Source organism: Bactrocera dorsalis, chromosome 3 (assembly GCF_023373825.1).
Source record: "Bactrocera dorsalis isolate Fly_Bdor chromosome 3, ASM2337382v1, whole genome shotgun sequence".
NCBI lineage: Eukaryota > Metazoa > Arthropoda > Insecta > Diptera > Tephritidae > Bactrocera > Bactrocera dorsalis.
The window spans coordinates 84,267,309-84,290,513 of record NC_064305.1 but is presented as its reverse complement, the minus strand read 5'-3'; the positions used below and the strand labels follow the sequence as shown (position 1 = coordinate 84,290,513).

At 36.1% G+C, this 23,205-nt stretch overlaps 1 protein-coding gene across 1 annotated transcript in view; it reads left to right on the top strand.

Moving 5' to 3' along the window:
- LOC105227793 (potassium voltage-gated channel subfamily H member 8) overlaps positions 1-23,205 on the top strand; it is a 177,879-nt gene that overhangs the window by 33,289 nt on the left and 121,385 nt on the right. The window contains exon 3 of the mRNA XM_049450662.1: positions 4,957-5,080. The gene's annotated coding sequence lies outside the window, so the exon portion shown is untranslated. The remainder of the gene's footprint in view (positions 1-4,956; positions 5,081-23,205) is intronic.

Below are 23,205 nucleotides of genomic sequence, written 5' to 3'. Positions count from 1 at the left end.
TATGTATATAAAGCGGTATATGTAGATCGATGATAACTAAGTTTTTATAGTCGCAATTGGAAGAAATTGATCTTAACATGACCTGGTTCCAACAAAACGGAGATAAGTGCCACACAACACGTGCAACAATTGGAGATTCGATTATTTCAAGAAATTGTGACATTGAATGGGCTCCAAGAACTTGTAACCATTACACCATTAGACTATTTCTTGTGGGGTTATTTTAAATCATTGGTCTTTAGCAATAAACCCGACTCGCTTCAAGCTATAGAAATCAATATTAAATATGCCATACATGAAATACCACTTGATTTAGTGGAAAAAATACTCGAAAATTTGGTTCATCGAGTTCGTTCCTGCAAAAGAAGTGGTGTGGGCCATTTGAATGATGTGGTATTCAGAACTTATTTGTAACGATTGTTTTCCACACTAAATAAAAATCATTTGAAAATCCTTAACAGTTAGTGTGTTTTCTTTTTTTTATCTAATCTAATAATTTTTAATGGAGAACCCTATATTTCCATTGGTTCGGGAAATCTGCCATCAAATTTTTGTTTATCACGAACATAAGTATTTGAGCGGCCCAAAGCATTCAGTCAAGTACGTGAGATCATCGAAAACTATCTAATGAATGGCCCTCCAAAAAATACGAAGCTAAAAAAACCAAAATTCATTGAAGGATCTTCAGAATCATTCCAGCCGAATCTTATAAAAAATGTATGGTAAAGTTGGGTTAAGGTTAACGGTAAACACTTTTGGTACCATCATCAACACAATATCATGAACTACAAAGTTAAATAAATCTAACATCTGCGCAATTAAAGGTCAATTTTGATCAGAGTCGATTTCAAAATTTAATTTCTTTTACTATGAGTGGCTTGCACCATGTCAAATACACAATCCCATAAGCCACGAAAAACGTCTATTTATAGCATTTTATGATAACATTTTCTTAGAAAATTTTAAAATCTTTTGAAAAAGGACAATTTGTGTTCAAAATATATCAGCGTCACTGGGTTTGACATAATAGACAGGAGTCTTAAAATATGACTAAAATTTGTTATTCTATATATTCTTAAGTAGTTTTTCTTACATAAAATTATTTAAGTATACTATATGCAAACATATACACATAGTATATATCCACACATTTATTACTATTTTTCATATTTTTCTTACTCCTGTTTATTTCGCCCACATGTTCCTCTTTGACACGTTAAATAGCATATGCATTTGACAGCGTGTTGGCCACATTGCAAAATAAAAATTTTATGAAAATAAAGAAAATCAAAGGTCTTAAATTTAATTGCTTAAAAAATGTTTGTTTGTATGTTTGTGTATTGCTCGGTGTATAAAACAACTTGTTTACGTGCCACCTGTCTGATGCGAACCGTCTGCTCGATTTGTCTGACAATTTGCTCAAAAGGAAAATAAAATAAAATTAAAGGTAAATAAGGTAATAATAATAAAAATAAATGAAGCGCAGCGGACTGACACGGGTCCATCAGTTGGGGCAGAGCTTGTGCTCGCTGAATTGACATTTACAGGATTTTGCTTGGGTATAAAGAGCAATTGTTGGAACGTGTTTGCGAAGTTGAGCAAAATCTGTGGGCTTAATTTGAGTGAAATGTGGCTTTTTGAAATTTATTTTTAGTATTTTTGACATGAAAAATAATACTTAAAAAAACTGTAGTCTGAGCTGTTCGTTGTTCTTTCGGTGTGAGTTTTGTTTATAAAAATTCCTTCTCTTAATAATATCCAAATTCGACTCTAAACGGGAAGCCAAGTTATAAACGATTTAGAATTTTATACATTGGGTAAACTTGTCCTCCTGATATCTGAAGATAACTCATCTCTCGATGAAGAACTTTAGCATTCTACCTAAGCACCTTGATCAGAAAAAGTTTCCAGCGTAGCTACTAGCAGTCAGAAGGCAACTCTCTGAGATACCGACCCGAAATTGTTCACACGCACTTTTCATTTGTCGAAACCAACGATTTTGGACCACTACATGTATAAAGGGAGTCGCCTTGTCTGACACCTCCTTTGGTATCGAACGACTCGGAGAGATCCTTCTCGATTCAGATGGAGCTTTTGGTATTGCTCAACGTCAGTTTACTCAGCCGTATGACCTTTGCAGGAATACCAAGTTGAGACATAGCGGCATAGAGGCAGTTTCTTTTCACGCTGGCGAAGACGGCATTGAAATTGAAGAAGATATCACGGAACTTTTCCAGGATTTGGCGTATGGTGAATACTTGGTCGATTGCAGATTCTCCAGGTCTAAAGCCACACTGATAACGTCCAATCAGTTTTTGAACAGTGGGGTTCAGTCTTTCACTCAGTACGCTTGATAGAACCTGATATGCGATGTTGAGGACGATTATTCCACGATAGTTGGCGCAAATTGTGGGGTCTCCCTTTTTGTGGATTGGGCAGAGCACACTTAAACTCCAATCATTAGGCATGCTTTCATTCGATCATATTCTACAAAGATTCTGATGTATGCTTCTTATCGGTTCTTCGCCGCCGTATTTGAATAACTCGGCCGGCAATCCATCGGCCCCCGCCGCTTTATTGTTCTTCAGGCGGGTAATTGCTTTCGAACTGTTTCATGGTCAGACAAAACAACGTCCGCTCCATCTCTTTAGATTGAGGAATCGGGTTCGACATCTCCTGGTGTTTTACTTTCACTGCCATTCAGTAGGCTGGATAAGTGTTTTTTCCCATAACTTTAGTATGCTCTGCTCATCAGTCACTAGATCACCTCTAGGGGTTCTACAAGAGTTGCTCCGTTCTTGAAACCTTCTGTTTGTTGACGTACCTTTTTGTAGAAAACTTTTCGTATTCACGCATTTCGGTATCTCTCTTTATTTCCTGTAACTGCATTTCGCTTCCCTCTCCAACTCTCGGTATCTATCCCATCCCGCCCGTGTTAGCATCGATTGTAATGTTGCGAGGTAGGCAGTCTGTTTTCTCTCCACTGCGAGACGGCACTCCTCATCGTACCAGCTCTTCCGAAAACCAATGGTTTTATTTGCAGTTGTACGTAAAGAGCTTGAAATGCCGTCCCATGGTTCCTTTAAACCGAGTTGCTGATCAGTGATTTCAGAGAAGAGGAGAGTGGAGCAGAAAATCGTTCGGCTATCTATTATGACTGCAGCTTCTCGACGTCAAACATTACTTATGTTTGTTGACGTGCATTTTTTGCTGCAGAGAGGCGGGTGTGTATCCTCATGATAGGACCTCGTAGCGAACGCGCGTCTAAAACACTGGAGACGTGTCTTCTGCCTATCACAATATGGTCGATCTGGTTTGTGGTTTTTCGTTCCGTATTTTCCTATGATGGAAACTAGTACTACAGGTAACCATACTTCGGGCCTCGTCGAAGTCGATCCACCTAAACACATTTGGGGATGGTTCATCATGGAGTCTGAATCTATTTTATCCTGTCCATCGCAATTTTTGGAAGGCAGCGATGTCAGCCTTTATTCTTACGAAGACATTAACCAGATTCAAATTCAAATTCAAATTCTTTTAATTTAGTCGAATACTTTCAACTTAAATTTAAGGATCAAACATGCATTTTGTCGAGTCACTTTGTATGTCCTTGAAGATACCATCTCTATTTGAAGTGAAATAAGTAGAAGTTAAAGTACTTAGTATTATTTACTAATTTCAAATTCTGCTGGCCAGCTTGATTTATGCCACTTAAGTATTCCTTTCCGGTTGTCACCGAGCACATCAGTAATCTTATAAATTGTGCATAAACACTGGGTAAATCGGCATTTAGTGGGGCCGTAGGAGATACACGGGCGAATGGGTGTTCCTAATTTACATATACAGACACATATATACATACATTAAGCTTGTTAAAGCAGTTATACAGCTAACCCATGGGGACCAAACTCAAGCGCACCGAACGAGTTGGTGAGCTGAAAGCGCGTGGGGGCGGACGCAATCAAGCGAGCAGCAGGTGTCATTTGCATTTTTCATGAGATTTGCTCTGTGATTGAATGAGACGTAAAAGTGTTGAGAACTTAACACCGGTGTGGCGTGGCAGAGCCAAAAAGGATTTAAAAGAAATCTGTGGAATAAAAACGGCAACAGCAACAGCAACAATTTATGCGCGTGCTAATAGCATTCTAATGGAGGAATGGAAATATTTCAGGCATTTTTTGTTGTTGTTGATATTGTAGCGTACCAGGAATATATATATAAAAACATACACGTGCGTTTTAACCCTTCACAGCAGGATCCAACATTATTTTCGCACGGTTGCCTTTTTGCTTGCCAGTAGTACAGTTACAGCTTGCCCCTACATCTCTCCCTCGCCTTTCACTTGCGTAACAGCAGGTGGCTGGCATGTAACGCTCCACCGTTCACCTCGCTTGCTGCAGCGGAAATTTATGCCAGTGCAATTTATGTGTGCATCAGCTCGTGCGCGTGTGTGTGTGTATAGAATATCCTTGCACCTGCACGGCGTTGGCATTGAGTCGGTGTTTACTACTGTTAGCTAATGAAATTTTTCCAACACATTTTCGCTTTTCAATTTCTATGGCTGCGTAAGCATATCTCCGCTATAAGTGTGTACATAACTGTTATGTTTGCATGTGTGCTGGTTAGAGTAATACACTTGCCAAGTACTCGACCCCTTTTAACGAAATTGTTGCCAGTTTTTAGTTTGTTTGCCTTTTCAAACACGCATACACACACAGGCACAGCAATAACTAATATATGAATGAAAGCTAACACTTTTGTATGCATAGACACACATACATACATACATATTTCTGCAAACATCTAATATATAATTACATATATAGAAATTTTCATCTGCTTTGCGCAAATATTAACATTAATTTTGAAAATGAGTAAATGCGCTTAACTAATTTCACTTGTTTGCCTTTAATTGCTGACGTGTGTCGGTGTGTGTGTATTTTCTGCTCATTACAGCGTTCAAAATATTTGTACGTCGCTTAGCTAGAGTGGCAACATTGGCGGTACGACGGGCTTGACGAGCGACGGTATTGAACTGCATACCCAAAACCTGGTGGCTGCGCGTTCATCGAGCGAAAATGTGAGTAAACAAATATTTTATTATGAATATTTATCCACTAAAGTAGTTAATACCACATTTATATAATGACTTCGTAAAAATATGAGAAAACTTTCAAGTCTTCAAAAATATTTTTTACTATTGGTTTTTTTTGTTAGGTTAGGTTAGATGGCTGATAATCGCACGTGGCTTAGTCTTGACCTTGTAACTGCGGTGCCAAGAAGAAAGTGTTGAGCTGTTCCCTCTTCATCTTCTCCATAACCGATCTTGAGCCAAAAGGCTTTTGCAACTGGGCAAGTCCCGATGGTGGCTCAGTGCTGACCAGCTGCCGTCAAGCCCACCTATTTAGTAGTAGAATACAAGAGGATACGGCAACATCGACCCGTTCCCATTCTACCGATAGCGATTATGGGGTGCCTTTTCAGCTTTACCGTTTCCTGCGATTCCGATGTAGCCTGGCACTCATACTTAACAAAAAGACACTTGATGTCATTGATAGCGAGGTTAGGAACTCTTTGACTAGCACTAAATGCACTGTTAATGTCACCTTAATGGTTGCAACCTCGACCTGGAAGACACTGCAATAGTCAGGAAGTCTGAAACTGGCGTTGAGTTGATGGAGAGCTTCTGACAGTATACCCCTCCACCAACCTTCCGCCAAGCTTTGACCTATCAGTAAAGAAGCTTACTGCCTCTATCCTCCAACGGATTTTCCCACCCACAACTTCCTCGTCGTTAAATGGGTAGAGAATGGAGAGAGTTCGGTTTGGCGACTCCATGATCTAAGTGATTCGAATGTTTGAATATTAATATTTAATTCGTCTCCTCTGGACTGGTGATGTATACATAATTTTTTATGTAAGTGATGAAAAGAACATAGTCTTTCAGAAACTTTTTCGCACTTTCGGCCAAAGACTGCTAGTTCGCGCTTCAGACCATAAGTAGATAGTTCGTCGTCTCTAAAATTTGAAGTTCGTTCATTTCTTAGTTCTCTGAGTGAACTTTCTTACTAAAATATTTATAGTGTTTCCATTTCAATTTTGACAGGGTGCGACAAAATTATAAACCTTACCGAAAGTGCGAGTGCAGGACAAAGTCAAGTAAGAACTCCTACGACTGGGGTAAGGTGAGCTTTGAACTACTGAAAGCAAGAAGTTCGGTGGATCTCTTGCGTTCTGCATTAAGCCAAAAGAGTCTTGCAGTCGCACACGAACTAGTTTTTAACCAGCGCCTACTAAGGCCACGCGAAATCCTAAAGCCTAGCGCTAGTAAGCAAGCGGACAACGGCATCCCAGCTCATGCATACATGAGTTTCATTGAAAAAGCAGGCTGAGAGCCCTCTTTCTGGCTCCTTCAAGCAACGTTAACGGATTGCGATTTAATCAGATTTATATGTTTTTTAATTAAAAAATAGCTGCATTGCTTGAGCTGAAAGCATATACATACAGACTTGCATATGTTTTATGCCATAGAATATTCGTATAAAGTAAAATGGATGCAAATCTCAAAATATGCACAGCTGGCTGCGCCATTGACCGCACAAGCATTATCTAGATTCTGGGTTTTGTCATATCTTTCTCTGGACATTTCTGCATTTATCCTTCATGCACTTACATGTATTTGTGTGTGTGCAAGCTTTGAGATTCCTATTCATATAATAAGGCATTGCCCAAGTACTTACATAGGCAAGTAATTGCTCGTTATAATGCTCAGTGTGAGTATGAGAGAAGCAAGCGGAATAGCCAAGAGAGAGAACACAGGCATCAACGAATTAAATTGGTAATTCCAAACTACTCCCACTACAACTAGTATATTGAATAGAGGAATTCAAAGTGCAGCACAAAACAAGACGAGTACCTTTGCCCTCACACAACAATGGCAAGATCGAGAGAAGCCGCATTGCCTGAGCGCAGCTGCTTTTGCGCCGGATTGTGGTGCATAGTATATACAAGTACAATACATAAGTATGTATGTGGGTGTGTAGGCGCAATTGAGTTCGAAAATCGATGGGATATTCTCTTTGAAATGCTAATTGTTCGCAATTATGCTTTATGTTAATGCGCCTGAAAATTGAGTTTCTCCGTTCGATAGTCGTAAATGATTGAAATAAAGATGGAAAATTAATGCTGCCATCAGTAGTGTGGCATTGAGGGCAAATGAAAGAGATTAAATGCGAAAGATAAGGGGTGATAAGGTGTTAGTGTGGCGGAATGTTGTTGAAAGTGCCAGCTTTGCAAAGGATCTTTTGTGGCTTCCGATGGTGGGGATTTAATGCCTTGTTCGACTTGATTAAACTGGTATTATTCATAATTAGATTATTTGATAATGAGTTTTTCTCTTTTAGTAGTGTTCGTAGTTATTGAATTACTGCAGGGAATTTAAAGTTTCCTCTTGAATGCCTCATATTTGGCGCCTTATTTTTATATATTTATTATTCTATAAAGCTTTTTTAGAAGCTTGAAATTACTAACCAATCTATATATTGGGTTGTCAAATATCTCCCTTCCGCCTTTTTTCTCTTTAATCAATGCTTTATAAAAAGTGTTACAGTGATCGGATTTAGTTCAAATATGCGCTGTTTCGTTTTTTAATCTGTTTCCATCTTGACGGCAACTTCAGAATACCCCCCTCATAGAAGCCCCTCTCCTTATTTGCGAAGAACTGGAACAGCCACTTTTCACAAGCCTCTTTTGAGTTCAACTTTACACCAACAAGGGCGTTCGCCGTGGACAGGAACAGATTGTAACCACTTGGAGCTATGTCCGGGCTATATGGTGAATGTGATAAAACCTCCCATCCGAGCTCTCGTAGTTTCTGACGAGTCATCAGCGAAGTGTGTGGTCTGGCGTTGTCCTGGTGGAACACTACTCTCTTCCTGTTGGCCAATTCTGGACGCTTCTGGTCGATCGCCTGTTTCAAGCGGTCCAGTTGTTCGCAGTAGATGGCAGAATTAAGCCTCTGGCCATATGGGAGCAGCTCATAGTAGATAATTCCCTTTCAGTCCCACCAAACACACAGAAAAACCTTCCTGACCGTCAATCCCGGCTTGGCCACTGTTATGGACAATTCACCGGCCTTCGACCACGACCGTTTTCGCTTGATATTGTCATATGTGATCCATTTTTCGTCACCAGTTCAGTTTGAAATATTTTACAGAATTATATGAAGCAATGATTCCAGCATCATGTCATCTAACCAAATATTACTGAAAATTATATGAACTGTATATTTTTACGATTCCAAAGTCCCGAATTTTCCATTTAACTAACTCTCTCCCTTATATACATCGTGTATGTAATTTACACGAGTTCATATAAACAACTGCTCGTAATTAAGTTCGTAATAAAATTTTTAACAACCATTTCGTTTATGCCACTGGAAAGTTAGTTCATTTCAAAGTCCGTTTGTTGCCATTCACGCTGATAATTACACAACACATTTCGCTGAAAACACACAAGTTGCTTTGAAGCACACAAACAAAACAGTAACAATAAAGAAATACACAAAAATATTGACCAAAAAGCTGGGAGGCCGACGCGCTGCTGTCAATGAAAAACGCGCATTATTCAAACAAACGCGAAATAAATATTTTGCAATTCTGCAGGAATATCCATTAACGCAGCGCCACTTTGAAGCTGCAAGCGAAGAATAAAAAAAAATTATATTTATACTGCAAAATTACAAACTGGGCACTGGCTACATACATACAGACAGTGCAAATGCAAAAAGTGAAAATCTCAAAGTAAACACTTTTTGAATGGCAAGGCTGCCACACGGCTTGTGTAAATACAAAATGCCGCTATGCACTTGAACTTTATTGCCCATACACATACGCATATACTTGGCGCTTGCTTACAAAGCGATTTTGGGTGTAGAAGGAAGCGGCCGTAAAAGCAATGCAGTGTTGCCACATGCCGCACTCTGGCCCCCGTCGTTTGTAGGCTGTGGGCAGTCAAAAAATCAAATTCGTTGGAGTCGTAAATTTTGATGAATGTTCTGGCCATTTAGTCTATTACGCCGTCAAATTTTTGTTATTTCTATGCGCTCATAAATCAATGAGTTTTAATGCGATTTTCGCGTATTTGTGCTCTATTTACTTTGGCGCTGTGGCAAGCTGAGTGAGTGAGTAATCGCTGGCTGCTGGCTGCTGTCTGGAATTTTCAAATTGCTGCAATTTTTAATAAGTGCCTTATCCAATGAGTTCAATCAAAATATTTTGAATATGTGTGTATTTTGAATTTGCTTTTACCCTAAACATGAGAACGTGTAAGTAATTATTTTTCCCAAACTTTTGATATACAAAAATATACGCTTATTAAGTAAATATAAATTTCTGGGTCTCCGGCTGCATTAGTTAAGATTATTTTTGAAGCTCTGGTGTATTTGAAACGTACCTTAAACCAGGTACAGTTGCTTGAAATTCTTACCTTGCCTTTTGTTTCAACACTCCCTGTATGAATGTAGTTATGGGTGATAAAAACTATAAAGTAAGTACTATAACTTGAACAGTTTGGTTCTTTATGTAGAACTTTGAAAACTGAGTTCACCTCAAAAGCAAATGTAAATGTGGGAGTGGTGAAATAAGAGTGGTGAATTCAGTAGATGTTCTGTTGGTGGGTTTCAAATTATTATTAAAAATTGGAAATGTATAAGTGGTGAGTTAAGTGTGGTGAATTCAGTAGATATTCTGTTGGTGGGTTTCAATTTTTTTTTTGAAAATTGTAAATGTATAAGTGGTGAGTTAAGTGTGGTGAATTCAGTAGATGTTCTGTTGGTGGGTTTCTAATTTTTTATTTGAAAATTGTAAATGTGTAAGTAGTAAATTCATAGGTTCTGTTGGTGGGTTTAAATTTTTTCTGGTAATTTGTTAATGTTAAGTGGTGAGTTTTAAGTGGTGAATTCAGTAGATGTTCTGTTGGTGGGTTTCAGTGAATTGTTCTTGTAAATGGTAAATGTATGAGTGGGGAGTTAGGAGTGCTGGATTCAGTAGCGATTCTGTTGGTGGCTTTAAATTTGTTCTTGTAAATTGTAAATGTATATGTGGTGAATTCAGTAGAGGTTCTGTTTGTGGGTTTCAAATTGTTTTTCTGAGGTATAGGTTAGAGTATAACCTATCGAAATTTGAAAAAAAAATGGAATATTACACTGAGTGTGTTTCTTCAACTAGAAAAATTTATTAATTTTTGAATAAGGAGCTGTGTACAGCATATGAGGAGCAATCCCCATTTCCGAGCAATCCATATTCCCAATGAGCAGTATGCCAAAAAAATCGAAAACAAAGTGCCCTGTTGTCCCGAACTTTCGCTGTTTTTTTTTTGTTATATTATAATTATTTATTAAGATACATTTAGTATATTCATTCATAGACCACTTTGCGTTTTCCAATTTTTCTTTTGAATACATTTTTCGTCTTACTTATTCATGCCACTTTTAGCAGAAAATCAATTGAGTGAAGTTCTCAAGAGCCACCAAATATTGTATGGCTTTGTCATTATTATTATTTTCTTGTGTAGTTTGCTGTGCTTATATTTGATGTTTTCCTCAGCCAGCCATGCTTAGACACTTATTGATATTTGCTTATAAACATATGTATATACATATGTATATGCAAGTGGCTGCATGTGCTTACAAATGAAAACAAACAGTCGGCAGTGACATTGCCTTGGCATTAATTAAATAGACTTTGCTACTTTTGGCTTTTGTATCGCATGAAAACGGAAATGAAAAGCCAAATGAAAATAAACATTGTAATGTAAATAGTGCGTGCTTCCTCTGTATGATCAGCATCGCAATATTTAGATTGTATTGGTTTTAATGATGTTAGTAAGTCAGAAAGTTCAATCTTGTCGAACAACTCAACTGAATGAGATCAGCTGAAGCTTTTTCTCAAAGAAAGCGAAAAACTTTTGGAAATTGTTTTTATTTTAAATTTGTATGTATTTCGCGTTAAATTGACAGTTGGCAACTCTTTAGTATATCTTTTGGTGAAGACTATTTAAATAATTTTTTCGACAGGTGGCAACACTAGTTCTAAATGGTTTTATTTTTTCAATTCCAAACTGCATTACATTAGCAAAATTTTAATAACTTTTTTGGTTAGTTCTGCTATTTGAAAGAGGTGGCAACTCTTTACCTAATTTTTTTTTAATTTCCTGTTTTTTCTTATTCACATATGCATTTGTATTTCCCGTTAAATATACAGATAGCAACTCTGCAGTACATTTATGGATTAATTACTTTTCGTATACTTTTTAATTCGACTAATTCTGCTACTTTCGATAGGTGGCAACTCTATTTCTAAATATCTTGCAATCCTAGATACTAAAGGACCTTGCAGTTAGCATATTTTTAATAATATTTCGCTGTTTCTGCTATTTGAGACAGGTGGCAACTCTATACCTAACTTAAGTGGCAACTCTATTTGTGTGTATGTTTACCAAATACATCTATTTTCATTCAGTTAATTTTTTTTTTTAATTTTATGTATTATACTTTATTTATTGTACAGGTGGCAACTCTGTTTTCATTATAAAAATTAAAAACTTCGTTATATTTTTTTACTTTATTGACAATACTCTTTAAACAAATTAATTTAAATATTTTTAAAATGTTTATACATTAGGGCGGACCTTAATATCAAATAAACTCACTCAAGGCAAGGCCAAAAATGTAAATTTGTGACCTTAAGTTAACTTTTCGTTTCGTTTCGTTATACGAAATGTCTGAATCTGAAATAGTTATATATCTTATTAAAATTTTTGAATTTTTCGTTTTTTTTTTAATCTGAACTGTGACCTCCATGCATCAAGCCTTAGTCTGCGCTATTCGAGACAAAGTTATATGTCTCATTTCTGACTATAATAGTTACAATCCTTAGTATTACATTCGAATAACTGCTTTAAACATTTTCTTCTTACACTTAAGTACCACCCTAATATTAATAGGCACATTTAAGATATTGTTTTATTAATAAATAATTATACGCAGCTGCTGTCATAATTCCATAATAATTTTAAATTAAATGAATTCCTTTCTGCAATTGCGTGAATGTGCCAGAATATATTCATTTATGTTACTCATACGCACTGTCATTCGACCGTGTCTCTCATTCGAAATTGCTGACGTGGTTTCTACTTAATAACACGCGACATGTAAAAACAATAGTTAAAATGCTTGTGGTTTGTATTCACCAAAAATAATTAATTTATAGATGAAAAATGAAACTGACACCAAGGCGTATGAGTAACCAGGCATTTAAAAATACCGCTGCTTATACTTTTCAGGCTTACAGGCAAAAAAAAAATGTTTTATGTTTTATTAACACATATCAAAACAACATGTTAATGAAATTAAGCGCATACACCACACGTTAATTTCGACATACACACACACAAATATACTTACGTGCGTATCAGCCATTTAGTACAAAATAAATTCCAACGCTCCATCAAATTATTGCAAAATCAAATAAAGTGTTCATAATATTGCACAAAATATTCTCAATAATGCAATAAAAATATAAATTCCACTGAAATAATATTATTAAAAATACCACAAGCGAGCTAAAAATGCACTGCACGATGCTTATAGTTTCTTTTCGGAAATTATTAATTACAAAAATAATGCTGTTTATTGTTTCCAAAGAAAATTCACACTTTTGCGTTTATAAATATACTGGAATAATTAAATAATTTTCAGTTCGACATTTTGCATAAGTCTGTTTACATTTACCGTGCGCATTGTTCGCTAAATTGCTGATTAATCACGTTTCTGTGCTGCCTGTGTTGTTGTCAGATTCTTGCGCTGTAAATACTGTTCAGGGTCGTGACAATGATTTCGAATTCCGATTTGAAATTGTACAAATGTTGTCATTAAAAGTTTACAAATACATGCAAATATTACAACTCTGCTGGTATATGTTTCTATGTAATAAAGTGTTGGTATTTTAAGTGATTAAAAAGTTGCCTTAACTGACAGGCAGCACAAGAGTATATACATATATTATAATTATAAATTAAATAGCAACTAAAGCAGCAGGAAACCATTCGGGAATTCATAATTGATGGAAAAGGTCTGAAAGGCGCATATGTTATTTGTTATTTTGGCAATAATTTATTAATTGCAGTGCAGCTAGTTGTCTTAGTTGGTAATAAAACATTTTGTGAGAGTACTGAGTAAACATTTGTTAAGCAAATTGCTTAAAAGTTTCAAATTATGACTTGTTTAAGAAGGTATAAGAAACTTAGATTGCGTGTGTTTGCAGTCAAGTCACTCAAATAGTACTGGTAGTATGAGGCTTTTATACATACATCTCTCTATAAAACAAATCGTAATATGAAATGTATTCGATGCTAAACAAAGCTGAAATGAAGAATTCCCGATACTTTTTTGTCAGGGTGTATATGTTGCCCAATAAAAAAATTTTCGTACCAGAACGTGGATTTGAGCGGTCAGTTTGTATGAAATTTAGTTGCCATATAGCTAAAGTAGTCTAATATTGGAGGTTCTGACACATTAAATAACCTTGATTTTTGAGCGGCCTTGTCGTAGTCTCATGTCTCTTCGAGCGTTATAATGCTCTTCATGAATGTCGAATCGGAATTCGTACGAAACAAGTCCAAAAAGACCTTTTTACAGTATTTATTTTTTGAAAACTCAGCTTTACCGGGACGAGTTGGGCAAGAACGCGTTTCTTACCCAAAATATCCTCTAAAATCATTCGAACTGACTAGATGTCGAGCTCTGCTGCCGTCTCTCCAACACTTGTCTGACGATTTTCAAGCATTACATCCTTCATTTTTGATTACAAATAATTTATCAACTGAAGAGGTTGAAGATCGCACAGAACGAGGCATATCTTCAACGATCTCTTGACTGTCTTTGAAGACTTTGTACTACTCATAGATTAGTGTGTTTCATAAAAATGGATCAACTTCAACAATTATTTAAATTATGAAATAAAAATGTTTTCTTCGCTAACTTGTTGGATTTTGGAACCTAATTCATATTGGCGCCTTCATAGTTCGATACCTTGAACGAGGTAGTAAGAATTGAATGCTACGACCAAGCTATAAAGTGAATGCATAAAAATCTAACAACAAAGCTACGGTAGTTACTGATGAGTCCCCTATATATGTACTACATATATGTGGCGTGTTTCTGATGGAAGAAGTTTCATATTCTATTGGCCAAAATTGGCTTCTTCTGGGCGATTCATTCCTTCATACGGTCTCACTTTTAATGGAAGAGGTCCATAGTAAGACTTTGGTCTTAGAGTAGCAGCTGAGAGTAGTCTATTCCCTGCCAACATCACCAAGCACAAAGCAAAACTTTTCTGATCGTCAATCCTCAATTCGACCACGGCCGTCTTTATTTGACGCTACCGTGGTGGTGACCGTCTATTCATCACCTGGCTGTTACAGAAACAAGACCTCAAACATGTTTGGAATATGGCATAATCCATATGCGAGATACAGATAACTTTGCTTAGATCTAATATATAGTTTATACAGAAGTACTTCCTTCGTGGCAAATGTAGTATGACGTGCTCAGGGCATATAACTTAATTTACTAGAGGTCTGATAACCTATTCTATAAAAATCTGTTTTTACATATTTTCATTTGTTCTGAATTAATCTTTTTTTGGTTTTCTATTCGTGGAAGCAGAGTTTTTTCTCTGTCCTAGAAGGACAATCATGCACTTCCTTAAAGTATCTGTTGGCTTTCTTCTATTCTATTAGGTTCAATATATCAACCACCAATGTTTCATATCCTTGAGAGCTAACTTTCTACCACTACAGTTATGTTCGAGACAGATTCGTATTAATATGAGTAAAATTTTATACTGTTACAAATACAACAAAACTTATGGAGATACGATAAAAATGTAGACATTATCCCCAACATGGTAAACAATAATAGGACTACCCTAATACATTCATTATCAAAAATACTTTAAAACCTCGCGCAAACGCGTGGGCTTTACTAAGTGAGTTGATAAGTGGCACTGAGCGCCTAGATATACAACACTTCCACCACCTTACACCATCAGCTAAGTTGTTGCCAGAGGCTTTTGCTGCATTACTTAGCCGGCTTTATTGGCACTTTGAGTATGAAAAAATGGCGCATAACTACAAATTTACTTCGAGTCAAGTGAAGAAGGGTGTCAACAATTTACAATATAAACAAACAAGTGCGAGCATATCTCGCTTATGCATCTCACATGTAGACCTTAAGGAGAGCGAACTTTTTTTCATATACAGAAAAGCCAATTTAAAGGACGTTCCAGACCCTTGTAAAAGCGGTTTGGAGAAGACATTTGATTATCCGAAATATATATTGGAGTTTGAGTAGTGGCAGGGGAGTGTGTATGGATGGAAATATTTACGCAGCGTTGCCACTAAATGCCCACTAATGCCTGCTGAGTGGAAATATGGCCCGCGGAGGTTTGGTTTGTTACCGGCCGTAAGGCAGGCAATCGGATAGTCGCAATGGGTTACGCTCAAGGCGGATTACATTTAACAGAATTTAGATAGTAGACGCATATGTGTGTGTGTATATATGTGAGTATGTGTATCTGAGTATGTTTGTGTTTTAACCCGCTTAGAGTTTCCACACGCGTCTGTGTTCCATATTTGAAAATTGGAAAATTTTATTTAAAATCCGCGTAATGAAAATTCCCCAAAGCAAAAGTGGAAAGAGAATTTTCAGTATAAATTGCAAACGGTTTCGAGCTAAAAGCTCCACGTGGCAGCCATATTGTTAACGCTACACGTGTTGGTGGGGCGTGGCAGCGAGCAATGATGCCAGAATGTCAAATATGCAAGGATTTGTACAAATATAACTATGCATATATATACGCACATAAAAGCATATACAAATATATATATATAAAACACACAAATACTCGTGCATATAGTTACCAACTAGCTGTATGCATTACTAAAATAGAATTGTGCAGTGCAAATAAGCGAAAAATTGATATTGTCGCCATGACTGCGCAAAAGGATTTGAGTTCATCCGCTATGCACACACACCCCCAAATATACATATACATATACAGACAAATACGCTGTCAAACACGCCTACATACATACATCTCTACAAAATATGGCACATGCTAAGTGGGTAACGGTAGGTGGCACGAGACACGCGTACTCTTGTCGCTCGGTTGTCACTGTAGTTGCCATATTGTTTTTGGTTGTTGCTGCTATCAGTTGTTGTAATCGCATTTGCCAACGAAAGTGGAAAGAAAAGCAATTTAAATTCGTTTGAAGTTGCAGAATTATATGTTTTTGTGGTTTTACTTCGGTTTCGCGGAAAATTTTGGTTGCCAGAAATTAAGTGGCTTAACACGGGAAATATCTTAAGCCAAGTTGATAAAGAAAATAGAGCAGAAAATTAAAATAATTGACAATGTTGGAAGTGAAAGAGAAGTTTAATTTGCTTACGAGAGATTTCAAATGTGCAAAATATTGTTATGGTTGCGTGAGGTTTTATCTTGTTGAAGAAAATTGTTTTTTTTGGTAAAAAACTTGTTTATTTCAGTATATTTTTTTTTGCTTTTGGATTATTTTATGTATTTTTAGAATGTTAACTTGCATATAAATATCTTTCATATGACAGATTTCGATACTTTTCCATACTTTTTTTTAAAGAAAAAACACAGAAACTTCAAATTTAATAGGGAATGTTTGTAATCATTCGAAAGAACATTCTTTGGCACTTATTTTTTGAAGATTATCTCTTTAAAATGTTGGCCGCGGCTAGGTCTCAGATGATCCATCCACTGAGTTCAACTTTCAATTGAATTTCGACTGGTGACTGGCGAAAGACATGCGAGATCTTTTGCTCCAAGGCTTAAATCGAATCGGCATTGTCCGCATAGACTTTAAATTTTACATATCCCTACAGAAAAAAGTCGAACGGTGTGATATTGTACGATCTTGGTGGCTAATCGACCGGCCCAAAACGTGAAATTATCTGCTCACCAAAGCGTTCTTTCAATAAATCCATTGGTTGATGTGATGTGTGGGAAGTTCTTGTTGAAACCAAATGCCGCAGAGATCAGGAACTTCAATTATCAAATAGGCGGTTATCATGGCGCGATAACGGTCTGCATTCACGATTACGTTCTCAACGGCATCATTTTTGAAGATATATTGTCCGATGGTTCCACCGGCTCACGAACCACACCAAACCGTTGTTTTTTCTAGATGAAATGGCACCTCTTGAGCCATTAAGTCAAAAAAAAAATTCGCTGAAAAAAATTGGCTCGAAAACGTCGGATCTTCTTGGAACTTCTCAAGAGCCCATAGCGAAGCGATGCCGATTAAGAAGGTCAAGCAGCTTCAGTGACAGTTTGACATGACTCACATTTGATCTTTCAAGAGAAGGTTATTGAAAACAGTTCCTCTATTTCTATCAACCGTTGTATTTATAGTTATGTATTTTTTTGAAATTTAAAAAAATCCGATATTTTTACATTACGCTTTAATACCGCTCTTTGGCAACGCTTAAAGCTAGATTTTTTTTAACTTTAGAGCACTTTTTAATATAAAGCTTTTCTACCGAAATGTCGCTTTTCGCATTAAATCTAAGTACGCTGCTAAGTAATATTTTATATCAGTCTCCTAACACTCATTAAAAGTGTGTAGAAACAGAAGCAGGAAAAATTTGTCACGAAAAAGTGACTTTGCTTTGTTTTCGGCAAATAACGCTAATGAAATGAGTTTTAGGAATGTCTTTTATATTCCACTTCCGAGCTACGCTCGCGCATAAAGGAAGGCACACTCGTAATGAAGTGGACGAATTTGGGTATGCAAAGAATATAAGTTGACTTAGAAATGTATAAGGTGTTTATTCAGAGGTATAGATAATCGAAGGAGGATTACTAAATTCTATTTGCTGTAAAGGGAATACTGCAGTTGCTCTTCAGGCGCGCTTGAAGTGAAGTATTTTTGCTTGCTGGTATTTAAGACGAAGGTATGGGGATAACCTATAGATAACCTATGTGAAGTTTTTGGTCTCTTAAGACTATTTTTTGTGGGAATCTATGTTAATAATGAGTCTTTGTTAATAATAGCAGCTATTACTGACGGTATCTCTGAGCAGATCCCTATTATATATAAAAATTTTAAGCTTTTGAAACCAAAAGATGAAAAATTCCGTTTTTTTAATTGAATTAAAATTTGTATGATTCCATAAATAACACCCTTTATATAAATTGCAAAAGTAGAACTTGAAAAAAGCAAAGCACAAAAGTAAATAGAAGTGTGCAAAAGTTTTTAATTACAAGGCAGCTGAAAGATGACTGATGGAGATTGTCGAAAAAAAGAGCACCGAAAGTTATACAAAGCATATCATTACACAAATAACGGTGATTTTTTTGAATTCTTTTTCATGCATTAATATTTGACAGATCACTTTTGGGATTCAGGTGTCAAAAGAGAAGATGCTCAGTATGCTTTTGACATTTCATCATGAATAGACTTACTCGAGCATAAACGCTTGCAATCATGAATTTTATTACCAAAATCGAATTCTCAGTTCTTTCTTTATCGACAAATTTGTTCAGCGATGAGGCTCATTTCTGGTTGAATGGCTACGTAAATAATCCATAATTGCCGCATTGGGGTGAAGAGCAACCAGAAGCCGTATCAAGAATGCCCATGCAGAAAAATGCACTGTTTGGTGTGGTTTGTAACGCTGAAGTGGAATCATTGGCCGTATTTTTCAAAGATGCTGTTAAACGTACGTGATGGCGATCGTATCGTTTTCGATGCAAACAAGAGGTTGCCAAAATGGAAGAACTGAACATTGGATCTTACATGTGGTTTCAACAAGATGCGCTGAAGGCCACACAGCTCGCGATTCTATGGCCATTTTGAGGAAAAACTTCGGACAACAATTCATCTGAAGAAATGGAGTAAGTTGGCCACCAAGATCATGCGAAAAAAATTTAACGCCTTAAACTATTTTTTGTGGGGTGTCAAGTCTTTAAAGTCAAAATGAAATAAAGCTCGAGTTTCCAGCTTTGGAAGTAAAAACATTAAATACAGTTGAAATTCGGGCTATCCGGCCGAAATGCTAAAATGCCCAAAATTGGTCTATGGACCACCTAAGACGCAGCCGACTTATCATTTGCTTACATGAAATTATCTTCAAAAAGTAAATGTCTGAACCAATCTAACGTTTCAAATAAAGAAGCAGAGATTTGCAAATTTTATGCGTTCTTTTCTTTAAAAAGCAAAAAAAGTATCAAGCTCTTGAAAAAATGCATTAGGGTGGTCAACAACTCTTGGATTGCAAATGAGCTAACCTTGAAAAACTTGGGTTATGAGTTAATAGTAAAACTGCAAAAATGCATTGCTTAAGACGAACCGAGGGAAACATTTTCGTAAGCTAAAATCGAAGTTTATGACTAGTTAGCTGGGATAAGGCGATTCGAAGAAAAAATTTTCATAAGTTCAACTCGGAGTTTATTTGTAGACCTTGAGGCTTAAGATGATCTGAACAGAAAAAATCATTAACTAAACTCGTAGCTTATGAGTATGGGCTACAACTTGAAAAAAGTAGATTTGAATACGATCTGAAGAAAAGTTTTCTTTAACTTAACTCAGAGTTTATGAAGAGATCCAAAAGAAAAATTTTCTCAAATCTTAAAAAAAATGGTGTTTAAGGCGATCTGAAGGAAAGAGTTTCATAATCTGAAGTTGGATTTTATGAGTAGCTATCAAAACTTGAAAAAAGAGGTGTTCAAACCGATCTCAAGAAAAATATTATATCAGCTTAACTTTGTGTTTTGGTGAAGAGTTTATGGGAAACATCAAAATGATCCATTAACACGAGTTTGTGTGATTAACGTTAAGTAATTAATAAATTCAGTTAAAATTTTCGATACACCCTAATGTAAAATGGAAACCTAGCATTAGGTCTATGATTCACTGTAAATTTTTTTTTCTCTTTACTTATATTCTTTGTTATATTGGCATACATATATACGTACATAAGACATTTGGAAATTAACTTCTTCAATTTGCAAGTATTTTATTCAGCTATACAGTTGAGCGTCCTTTCTCTTCTGCAATAAGCAAAAACTTAACTTTGAAAAACTCCAGACAACAACAATACTTTTTGAAACACAAGTGAGCTTAAATTTGAAAAATTGGGTTTCCGTTTAACTTTTATTTTTCGTAAGTCTCTTTCTACTTCTTATCTCACCAGTATGACTTTCAAGGTCAGACAAGCAACCAGCATTAGTGATCAAATACTTACATGCTTTCGCATTTACTGTTGTAGGAAAATTTCGACGACTGCAGCTAACCATTACTGGCATCTAAAGCTGTCTAAGGATTTACCCAGCAATTTCGTCCTAGTTTAGGCAGTGAGCGTACAAAAAACCGTTCAGAAAAAGAGAAAATTGTTGATGAGTGATACACGAGTCAATAGCTGCAGACAAGGCCTGAGGCTAAAAAAGCAAATATGTTAAGCTACTTTTACGATTATTAACTAATGCCGACATGTTGCATGCATATACTTTACATATATACATAGTTATATACACATAAAGACTGTACTGTTGTACACATAAATATATATATTTTTGTAAATATTTTTTTTCTGCTTTTTCATCTATTTCTACAAAGTAAAGCGCCTAATACTTTCTGTGCCTTAAGGCAAAGGGTTGGCCATTTCTGTTCTGTTTCTGTTATTTGTTTTGCGCCTTTTCTTGTGTTTCTGCAACTTGAGATTGACAGTTTGCTGTGCATTGTAACATTGCTTTCTTTAAGCGCGCAAAACTCGTCATTTCTTCGATTCTCATGCGTCACCACTTTCCTTCGGAAAAGTAAAAGTAATTTTGACGTTGATTGAGAGTGAAAGTGGGATAAAATAACGGCGAGGAAAAAAGTGAAATAGCTTTCAATTACAATTAAATATGAAAAGGGTCGATTTAGGTTATTTATGAAGAATGATAAAGTGCGGAAGTATTTTCTGCATTTCCAAAAAAATTGGGAAAACTCACATCTATTATCCAAGTTGATAGTTGTTTTGAAAATAATTGTAATTTTTCAAGCTAACTGGGCATAATTTAATATTCCATGTTTTATTGCCTATACATAATTGATAAATGCTTCTTGTTGACAACTCACAAATAGTATATGATTTATTCTATATATCCAAGTTAAAGCCTTTTTTTACTTATTAAGGATGGTTCTCACTCAAATAATCCGCAATTTCGAACCCTTTAACGAGGATGTTAGTATGTTAAAAACATGTACACACGAGCTCTTCCTGAGGTCAGATATTTGAGAAATGTGTTGATAACAGTTCATATCGGAACCATTATCTGATCAAATTTGACCCGGACTAACAAATCTCTAATCATGTATCCAAGAGTGGAAAAATGCAGCAGTCGGTTGGCAAGGTTAAGGGGGCTGTATTTGGAGATGCAAATGGATTAATTTTTATTGATTACTTTGAAAAAGAAAGGACCATCAACAACGACTTTACTCACATAGCGTTATTGGACCGTTTGAAAGGGAAATATCCGAAAAACGGCCGGATCTAAGAAAATGTGCTGTTTCACCAAAACAAGACAACACACCGTGTCACAAGTCGACAAAAATGATATCAAATATCCATGAATAGAGTTACAAATTGGTTCCGCATTCACTGTATTTTCCAGATCTGGCATCCAGTGAGAATTTTCTGTCCTCTGTTTTCAAAAGAATGCTTGGTAGGAAGAAATTTTTTTCGAATGAAGAGGTGATCGCTGAAACTGCAGACTGTTTTGAAGCAAGGGACAAATCATACTACAGAAATGGTAACGAAAAGCTGAGGGGTCGCTATGATCAGTGCATCACCCTTTATGGACAAGTGCTTTGTCACTTTGAAAATAGTTGTTTTAGACAGCCTGCAGATTACTGTACCATTCACAGAACAGTGGGCCATCGTACTATATATGTTTTCTGCATATTATCTGCCTTTCAAGTACTTCAAGACCAGTCTCATCGAGTATTGGTGTCCTAAGTGTACCTTCAGTAACTTATAGATAGTTCCTTCCTTATATTTTCATTATTTATATGGTAGACTAAACGCGATACTACAAGTCATGACTCAAACAGTTGTCATACTCCGCAATATTTGTATAATTTTGTTCATATACTGAATTTGGTGGAAAAAGTTCACATGTGAAAAAAAAAATTCATTCGCAAACCAAACAGTGCCATACATTAATACGTATACTCATACATATAATTACATCAATTCTACGTTTGAACGCCCTCCTTTATTCACATTCCATCAGCGAATTTATGTTTATACACCATATTACAACCTTATTGTGGCAACAACATATGTTCCGTTAGTGGCACTCATACAGAGCTAATATTTACAAGCAATTTTCCATGTGGTCAACCAAATTAAATTCCATTTTGTCGCTCCGCCACCCAACGGTCAGTCCGAGGGCTTACATGGCAGTATGCTTAAGTAATTTCTGCTTTGTTTGTGGCGTTAGCTTCAATTGGGTTAGGAAGACTATACGGTTTGGTCTACTAAATGCATATGCTTGTGTGTAAAAATATTTAAGCTGAGTAACCGCAGCTCACCATGGATACCATGTTGTTGTCTAATTATGCTTTCTATAAATAGGCATATGTAAGCATAAGTCAGCATATGTTATGTAAAAGTTATGTATGGTTTCTTTTGTTATGAGTGAGCTTGAAGCCTTTGAGGGGCTAAGTAGTTTAGGGACTGTATGCATAAAAAGCAAATTGCATAAAAATATAAATTTTGATTGCGTTTGGTTCTTCAATTAATTTAAAGCTATGTGCTTCAACTGAAGAAATTTATGATTGTGTAAAATATATGTACATATGTACATATGTACATATGTATATATGTATATATATTGTGACAACAAAGCAGCCGAAAACTGCAATTGGGTAAATGATATTTGTAACAAAATGTAATTTAATAAAAAATATAATTTAAAAAATTTATTTTTCTAAATTGGTAGAACTGTCCTGGAGAATTGGAGGATGGAGTCATGTGTAGAAGTTCCTGCATGAGGCAAGACCTTCATTAATTCTTTCGTTTTTATACTCTCGCAACAAAGTTGCTAACGAGAGTATTATAGTTTTGTT